The sequence below is a fragment of the Colobus angolensis genome, unplaced genomic scaffold (assembly GCF_000951035.1).
Source record: "Colobus angolensis palliatus isolate OR3802 unplaced genomic scaffold, Cang.pa_1.0 Scaffold568, whole genome shotgun sequence".
NCBI lineage: Eukaryota > Metazoa > Chordata > Mammalia > Primates > Cercopithecidae > Colobus > Colobus angolensis.
The window spans coordinates 932,070-941,527 of NW_012119243.1; the positions used below are offsets into that span (position 1 = coordinate 932,070).

The window sequence follows — 9,458 nt, forward strand, 5'->3', positions numbered from 1 at the left end:
TCCCTGCTCCAAAATATCTTTACAAATCAGATATCATAGTTGCTTAAATTTCATGAATATGTGCCTTAAGCATTTTCAAAATTATCTCTAAATAGGGTTCTCAGTCCATTAATGAGTACATGTTTAGCGGGTGTGTTTTTCTATCTCTCCTGGTGAAAGTTCTTTTCTAGTGGCCAGCCATGAAAGGGAGCCTCACAGATCTGGGACTGTGAGGAGCCCAGCTGTGTTGCTACGAACTCCATACCTGTCTGCATGGAAGCCATGCTTCCCATGCATGGTTTCTGGCCAGTGATGGAGTGGTAGGATCACTTACCCAGCATAGTTCCTGCAGGCTGCTGGACTCCTGTGAAGGTGGATTCCCCTATGGCCCTGCTCATCTCTCAGATGAATAAGTTCTGGAAATCTAGTGTACAGCACAGTGACTATATCTAATAATACTGTATTGTCTACTTGAAATTTGATAAGAGAATAGATTTTAAGTGTTCTCTACACACACACACACACACACACACACACAAATGGTAACTATAGGTGGTGATAGAAATATTAATTAATTTAACAGTAGCAATCATTATATAATAGGTACACATATCAAATCATCATGTTGCACACTTTGAATATATATAATTTTTATTTGTCAATTAAATATTTTAAATACAACAACAACAACAAAAATGACACTTCTACCCTCCCTTTTCCTTTCCTCTCTCATTTACCTGTGATCAGGCTGCATCCTGGTTTGACCAGTCCCCACTCCCCTGTCACTCCCCAACTCCTCCTCAAAGGAGGAGATCTTGCCTGATATAGTTTTGCTGTGTCTCCACATGAAGCTCATCTTGAATTGTAGCTTCCATGATCCCCACATGTCATGGGAAGAACCCAGTGGAAGGTAATTGAATCATGGGGGTGGGTTTATCCCATGGTGTTCTTGTGATAGTGAGTAAGTCTCATGAGATCTGATGTTTTTATAAAGTGCAGTTCCCCTGCACATACTTTCTTGCCTGCCACCATGTAAAATGTGCCTTTGCTCCTATTTCACCTTCTGCCATGATTGTGAGGTTTTCCCAGCCATGTGGAATTGTGAGTCCATTAAACTTCTTTTACTTTATAAATTACCCAGTCTTGGGTATTTCTTCATAGCAGTATGAAAATGGACTAATACATTGCTTTAATAGATCTCTTGCACAGCTAGTCCTCTCTTGGAACCTGCTTCTCAGAGGGCCTGGACTAACATACTCTGGTAGTGCATGAAGCATCTGTGATCAGAGTGTGACAAGAAAATAGCACAAGCAAACCTACGAGGACTTGAGAGAATTCAAAAGGTAAGCAACCTGTGATATAATCTTGCTTAAGCAAGGCTGGCACTACACAGAATCAAATAAAAAGATTATTATGAGGAGGTTAAATGGAGACCTGTTACTAACAATAGAAGTATTGACTAGAAAAATGAAGATGCATAAGGATGAATATGTATGGTGGTGTGACTGGTGAAGTTGGTAGATTTATTCTTTATTTAAAATAAATACCCATGGGCAGCAGATGCTTTTGTTTCCCTGCTTCACCTCCCTTCAAGCCACCTCTGATTTTACCTGCAACAGGGGCAGCAAGGTCTGGACAAGCTCGAACTCATTCTGACAGCACCCTGCCTCAAGCAGGTGCCAGCAGTGCTATCTAAAATCCTAATTTAGGCTGGGTGCGATGGCTCAGGCCTGTAATCCCAGCACTTTGGGAGGCTGAGGTGGGAGGATCACCAGAGGTCAGGAATTCTAGACCAGCCTGGCCAATATGGCAAAACCCCATCTCTATTAAAAATACAAAAATTAGCCAGGTGGTGGTGCACGCCTGTAATCCCAGCTACTCGGGAGGCTAAGGCAGGAGAATCACTTGAACCTGGGAGGCAGAGGTTGCGGTGAGCCAAGATAACATCACTGCACTCCAGCCTGGGCAACAGAGTGAGACTCTGTCTCCAAAAAAATAAAAATAAAATAAAATAAAATCCGAATTGAATTTGGTTTAGTGTTTTACTGGCACTGCTAGCCAGATCATTTTCTGAAACCATAGGGGCCTCGTCAGCCCAGCAGTGTGAGGGAGTAATTGTGCCCAGGGAACCCTGCATGCACTGAGGGAGGACAGTAGTTGTTCCTCAAGTAGAGAGTGTGGGTGTGCTGTTTCTCAGAGGTTCTGGCAGCCTCTCTGCTGCTGCCTACAGCAGCCACTGCAATAGTGCATGCCTGTGCTGGCCTCTTGCCTTCTTAACCTCCCCAGTCCACCATTCCTGGTTCCTGTGAATGCCCTTTAAATAAATCTCATTTCGTATCATGAGATCTACGTTTAGGGGCCAAAATAAGACAATGTATTTTGTGGACAAAAGTAAGTGTCAGCAATCTCATTCCCCTAAAATAATTTTAAGTTGCCGGAAATTTGAAAAATGAGTTTAGTAATAAATGGTTACCTAATTACACAAAGATATTATTTCAGATTCTAAGTAAATAAAAACTTTGGTCAATTTACTTTTTGGGAAGAGCCATTTTCCTTATTTGACTGTAAACAAAATAAGCTACTTGCTCATATTAACTTATGGTAAAAACATTTTCTCATGAAAACAGTAAACCACTAGCAAGTATGAAGTGAGCAACTGAAGCTAATCAAATCTATTTTCTAGTGTGTATATACTTTAAAGGCAATAATAGTTTTGTTTAAGGAAGTAATGAAAACATAGTTTTTATATGGATATCTGTAGTAGATTTGGGAAGCTTGTGATTATTAATTCTCAAGTACTTCTGGTCATCAATATAAATATCGTGATAATATTCAAGGGTTGCATTCATTTTTTGGCAGTATTTTGCATTTTGTCAACCACAGATTTCAAGTACCTTTAGACCCTGTGAGGTTCTGCATAAAATAATCAATCATTCCCTTTTGGCTGTTTTGCAGAGGCAGCCAATGACTTGTTCTGTCATGAACTGAATTAATATATATTCATGAAGCACAGAGAAACACTTCATTGTTTCAGACTGTTTTGTTATTTTAGAATAAATCACAAAGGCAGCATCCTACTCATAGCTGGTAGAGAAATATTTGTCCTATGAGCCTCACCTTTATGGTTTGTAATGTTTTAACTTGCACAGTTTAGTCCACATAACATGTTTTATTTTTTAAAAAAATAGTAAATTGCATGCTTTTAACAACGTACTGTGTCTCTGTTACCTTTTATCATCAAAATTTGAAAACATTAAAAACTGAAATGACATGTGTCCCTAAGTCAGAATGATTTAATTTTCACAGAGTGAGGGACTCATGGCAAAATGATACACTTAGTACAGGTAAATATTGTTCAACCTTTATGGTTCCTCATTTATTTGTGAAGAACTCTCAAGAATCAGTTGTAATTGCAAAATGTTTATCCTGCCAGGATATCTGTGTGAACTTCCATAGGGCAACCATAGCACACGCAGCATGAAAAAGACTTGTTGGGAAAGATATTTTAGCACCTCTGATAAACAGAAAAAAGGATGAGTATTCCTATTTCAAGCTATCTAACTTTCACACTTTATCTGCCTTTTCTAATCAACGTTATCATGTGCTGGCAAAATCTTGTAAAATTCAGAAAGCTACAATCCGGGGAAATGAAACCCAGGGATAACAACTCCCCAAAATGTAAAAGCCATTGAACATTCTCTGTCGCCACCAAAGTGGTTCTCAGAAAAGACAGTTTATTGTATCTTCCCTAAGAATTATGTTTTCAGCAACAATACTTAAACATTTACTGTCTTGGATTGTAATAATGGCTATTTGTTTAGGTGGCACTGTGCCTATTTAGAACATAGTAAAATTCTTGCCATAGGGATCAACAATGTTTAGGAGGACAAATATTAACATAAACACGACTCCACACGGAATTGGAGTTAGATTTCTAGGGTTTGAATCCTGGCCCTGGATGCATTAGCTAGTCAACTCAGACAATTTATTTGATTTTAACCCTAGGTTTTCTTGTCTATAAATTATAGATAATAGTGTATACTTCACCATTATGGGAATATGTACTAGCATACAGTAATAATCTATAAATTTTAGTTATTATTTTTATTATTGATCGGTGTGCTTAACTGCAAAAAATAGAACCCGCCCCAGCTAGATTAAGCAGAAAAGGAATTTGTCAAAGGAACCAGGTGACTCATAAATCCTGGGGGTAGGAGGGACAGAGAGTCAGACTTAGCAATGACATAAAAAGGACAATGCCTAAGTCATATCGTAGAGGCTGCGGAGTGACAGAGACAGTGGAGCTCACACAAGAACTACATACACTGTGGGGCCCAGTGCAAAATGAAAATATCAGTTCACTTGTTCAAGTAAAATACTTCCATCAAAGGTACTAAAATATAAAGCTCTTTCCTTTTTTCTGCAGCCTTTCTCAACTTTTCACGAGTTTTTTTTCTTGCCATTTCATGTTGTTCTAAGTAAAGAAAAATTTAAAATTAATGAATTTTTAAATTAAAAAATTTGAGTATGAATTTTATCATTTATCTTTATATCACTTTTACAGATGATATGTCAGTTTTAAATAGAAATATAAAAACATTTAATTACATGCAGAATTACAGAAATTACCACAATTCATAGATTACAGCTTGTATGTGCATATGCATTTTGTTCTTACAAAGAGAGTGTAAACACTGTACAAAACTAACCCAACTGCTTTCGTTTCACATCTTGATATATGCTCATTCTGCCAACACTCTGCCTTTGGCATACTGGTGAGAAAGGAAGAACTAAAAAGAAAAGTCGCTAGACTTGCCCAGTCTTTCCATTTCCTTCTGTGTCATCATTTTCAGTGTAAGTGGTTGGTAACACAGGAAGAAAAGATATGAAATGCTTGTTTGTGTTTCTTAGACAGACATGGTATTGTTTTCTTTGTTGGAAGTAACTTCTGGTTTAAAAAGGAAAGTGTCAGCATCCCCCACTGCCATCCTATTTACTCAGTAACAGACATTACACGTTTACTTTGTACTTGCTTTGAGCCTCACTGAACTCCCGTACATTGTGGGTTTACCGGAATGCTGTGCTCATGGGTCAGTAAATGTTATATGCAAATGGGAAGTAAGGAATGGGGGCGGATATACTCAGTGTTCAAATTGTCACATTCAGCACAGTCTGGTTGGGGTATGCCTTGGAAGATTTCATTTTTAACCAAGAAAGGCATATATTTACTGTCTGAATATTTCTTTCCCAAAAAGTAAATGCTAGTGTCAGAAAATGCACGTATTTATTCTGCTTAAAGAAATATGTACAGGCTTCATGAGACTAAGTGGAAGAAATATATAGTGTATATTAATTTGTCGTTGTCCTGTTAGGCATGAAGAGCTTCAGGACAAAAGTCCTCTGATACAGCATGTTGTATTATCATGATCCAGAATTTTAAAATGCCTATCAGCAAAATTCACAAAAGCTTAAGCCTATAAGGTGAATTTTGTAGACAACTATACTTTGTCACTCAGTTCCCGAGAACCTTTTCTTGTGATCTGTCATCAATATTCACCTTCAATGCACACTGATGAGTCCAACTAATATCAAGAAAGGCCTTTCCTCAAATAACTGGGGGTGAATGTATAAACTCCCTATGATAGTGTGTTATGAATTTCTGAAGTTCATTTTCAAACTCTTTATTTCTTCTATTTTAACTTTGTATTATTCTTGTTGTTCTCTATCTTTAAAGACAGGTTTATTTTTCACGAAAAACATGTTTCACTTTATCAGATATGTTATCCAAATAACTTACGTGAAAAATTTATTGGCTATAAGATTGTTCATATATTCATCTATCTTTTTTGTTTTATTTTTGTTTGTAAAAGTAAAGGCCTTACATTCTGAATCTTATAAGAAAATTTAAATTACACAAGTCAAAAATACATAATAGTTTTCATGATAGAAATACCATTGGTAAATTGGCTTCTATTTCTTCCTTAATATTTATTGATTCAGATGATTTGGATGAAATTTTATGTATAGATAAATGAATACTGAGAGTCTTCTTTGTTACTTTTTTCTGATGTGTTTTTCAGAATCCATGTAAGCAACTTATTGCTCAATAAATATTTGTTCGACTGAATGACTCTTAGACTATTCTAATGAATACGTTGGCCCAAGTCATGATAGCTAATAGATTCAGGAAAAGAAACTTCACAAAACTTGATTTCCCATTTTGAGTTACTTGCGTTTTCAATTCAATTTTAAGAAGCGTTATAAAAGGATTAGATCAACTATTTTAAGGAAAAAAGCAAGAAGCTTCCACTAGAAAAGTGGTTGTTAGGGTTCTTTTCTGGACTGAATCATGAGGTTATTGAGCACAGCCTGGGGCAGAGTTCACTCATTCTTCCCTTTGTCCTTAGCAATAAAATATTCAGCTGGGTTCATGGTGGCCCAGATCAAAGACTACATTTTCCAGACATTCTTACAGCTAGCTGTGGCTGCGGGGCTAGATTTTTTTTTTTTTTAACGTAACTAAATTTTAAGTCCAACGATATGTTAGCACAAGTAGTGTCTATGATTCAGACTGTGTTATTCAAGTCAGGAGAATAAAAATTAATCTTAAACAAGTCGTTGTGATTCTGGTTTTGCATTGCATATAGCTAAATCTTCATTCTAAACCATTAAATTCCCAAGATGGAATGTCTTTAGGGACAAAAATGTGGTCAAGATTAATTAATTTTGCAGTGAAATAAATTCATGTAAGATGAGAATATTTTGTTTATATATATACATACATGCATGTATATATATGTGTGTGTGTGTCTGTATGTGTGTTTGTATGAGTTATAATAGTTAAAGACCTTTCTTACAAAATAATTTGCTTCAACTCTGCTTGGTTTTGGCACCCCAATTTCCTGAGGTATCAAGACTTTGCCTAGTCCAGTTCTGGCTTTCAGGACCACCTGGCTGGCACTCAAGCCCCTTGAAGGAGAATATTACATGTTTAGCATTGAGGTTGCTGCAGTCCCATATGTGGTGGAGACTGCAAACAACTGCAACAAAATGAGGCAGAGGACAGTCAAAATAAAAGACTGTGATACATAGCAAATATACTTCTTTCTCAGACATCTGATCATAAAGCTAAACTATCCTTTCCCAGATAGTGTGAGATCTGCTCACTACAACTGACCTCCTCAATCTGTTAGCATACAAATTAGAAAAATGTGCCCCTTATCATCTGTTTGAAAATTGTCATAGGAACCTGCTTTTATTACAACGAGGCATTTCTTTGCTATCTACTGGAAAGATGTATGTATGTATGCATATATATGTATGTATCTATCTATCTCTGCAGTATAAATGATAACACCTAGACTTGTTCAGTGTACTGCATGCACAACTGTACAAGGCAAGCTGTGTGTAACCATGGGTGGAAATTTTGAGTTGAGAAAAATGATTTATGGCTCTCTTTAATTTGCACTAAAATTAGACAATTAGAGGAGTGATTAAGTTTGGAACAACTTCTGACATAGAAGTTTCAAGTCATCACTACTACTAAAGAAACCTTACAGGCTTTTAGAAAGCAGTCGCAAGATACTGAAATGTTTGACAAATCAACAAATTGCTAAAGAGTATGCAAATAAATGCTAGAGACCATACATAAGAAGAAACATGATTTGATGGAGTTTGTGGCAAATAAAAGTTGGGTGTCCATTAAAATGAAGTACAATTATGGTAGAGTCCAATTTTAATACAAGTAAGGATATGGAAGCTTAAGGCTAGGCTGAAGTGTTTACACAGAGATGGGAAAAAATAAAAGAATGAGAACCATTAGCTTAAACTTTCCACTCTGCTTGTACTTTTATCACCTATAGAAGTGGCATCCCAGTTTCCTTGAAAAAGAGAACACAAGGTTTCATTTTCCACTTAAATTAATCGTGACTTGCACAAATATCTCAAGACATATTATGGAGTAAAGAAAGTTAAAAAATAGTTAATACAAATTACATGATCTTACATAGGATATGTAAATGATTCGTGTATCTATACATAATGTATAAGATTTCTTAAAAGGTCTCTAGCCAGAATTTTAACAGTAGTTATTTAGTGATTTAAAATATTTTACTTATTTGCCTTTTCTATTTTTCTACAATAAATATATTTTGTTTTGGGATTTAAATAATTTGGGCTATAAAAAAGACTACCAAGCAAAATGTCAGTGTGATCATGTATATTGTACCTCTATATTGTCCATTCCTAATGATTTAACCAATAGGATACATAATTGGGAATGCTCTGCAATTCCTCATGCCTAGAAACTCTGAGAATCTCCTACTAAATACAAAGTGTGTTTAAAGAGATAGAAACAAATTTGGCGAAAGCAGACTCACAGCCTCTTTTATTTGGTTCAATATTTATTTTCGCCAACTCAGTGAGCAATATATTATTTTTATAATTAAAATACTGAAAGTAGGTTTTTTAGTTAAGAAAAGTTACAAAGTTTCACTATTGTTAAAAACTACATACAATCCAAATATCCATTAGGGTACTAATTAAATAAATGATAGCACAGATACATTGTAAGATACAATATAGAACTTAAAGAGAATGAAGTTGACTTACTTTACAGGTTCTATAAAAATTATTCATAGTTCCTGCCCCTGGAGAAGGAAAAATATTTGGAAGGGAGTAAGGTGAAGGTGGAATTTAACTTTTGAGTCCATAAGCTTCTTTTTGTTTGAATGGTATACAAAGAATATGCAGTCAGAAATTACGCGTGAGATCTGTGTGTGTGTGTGTGTGTGTGTGTGTGTGTGTGTATGTGTGTGTGTCTATGTGGGTGTGTGATATATGTGACAAAAGTGAAAGAGAACTTGGGAAAGCTCAGTTTGGTTATGTTGCCTGTGAAAAGTGTCTTTAGATTTTTTCCCCCTAGGTTTGACTCCTGGTTCAATAACTTGCTAGCTGTTGATAATGGGTAAGGTGCACACTTTCTTTGAAAAGTGTCGTTTATAACGCAAACTTGCAGGATGGCTGCTAGGATTATAGATAATATCACCAGAGCATTTATGTGCTGTCGCCTAGTACATTAGAGGTACTCAATAGATTGTTGCTATTATTGCTGAAATTGTTCTCAGAATGTAGAAAGCTGGAATGAAATCTCTTTGATATATGAAGTTTGTAATTTCATTATGTCAGGTAAAAGTTATAATAGAGAAAAAGAAAGTTTGATAGAAAAAGTAAACAATATGTTAAATAAGTGTGTTTTGTAAGTGAATTCGCTGAAGTTACTGTTAAAATATGTTTTATTACATAACATTATGGATCACATAGAAGACATGATGAAAGAGTTCTATTTATAATGGAGAAACCAATAACCAATATAAGAAAACCAGGAAAACTCTTTTAAAAATCTGTAAACCAGTCAAGCATGGTGGCTCATGTCTGTAATCCCAGCACTTTTGTTTTTTTGTTTTTTTGTTTTTTTTTTT

The 9,458-nt window shown here is 35.7% G+C and overlaps 1 protein-coding gene across 2 annotated transcripts in view; it reads left to right on the forward strand.

Moving 5' to 3' along the window:
- The first annotated feature begins 1,185 nt into the window (after nucleotides 1–1,185).
- Nucleotides 1,186–9,458, forward strand: part of SOSTDC1 (sclerostin domain containing 1) — a 38,882-nt gene continuing 30,609 nt past the window's right edge. The window contains exon 1 of one of the 2 annotated variants that reach the window (XM_011961745.1): nucleotides 1,186–1,322. The gene's annotated coding sequence lies outside the window, so the exon portion shown is untranslated. The remainder of the gene's footprint in view (nucleotides 1,323–9,458) is intronic. The other variant, XM_011961744.1, reaches the window with a different exon arrangement.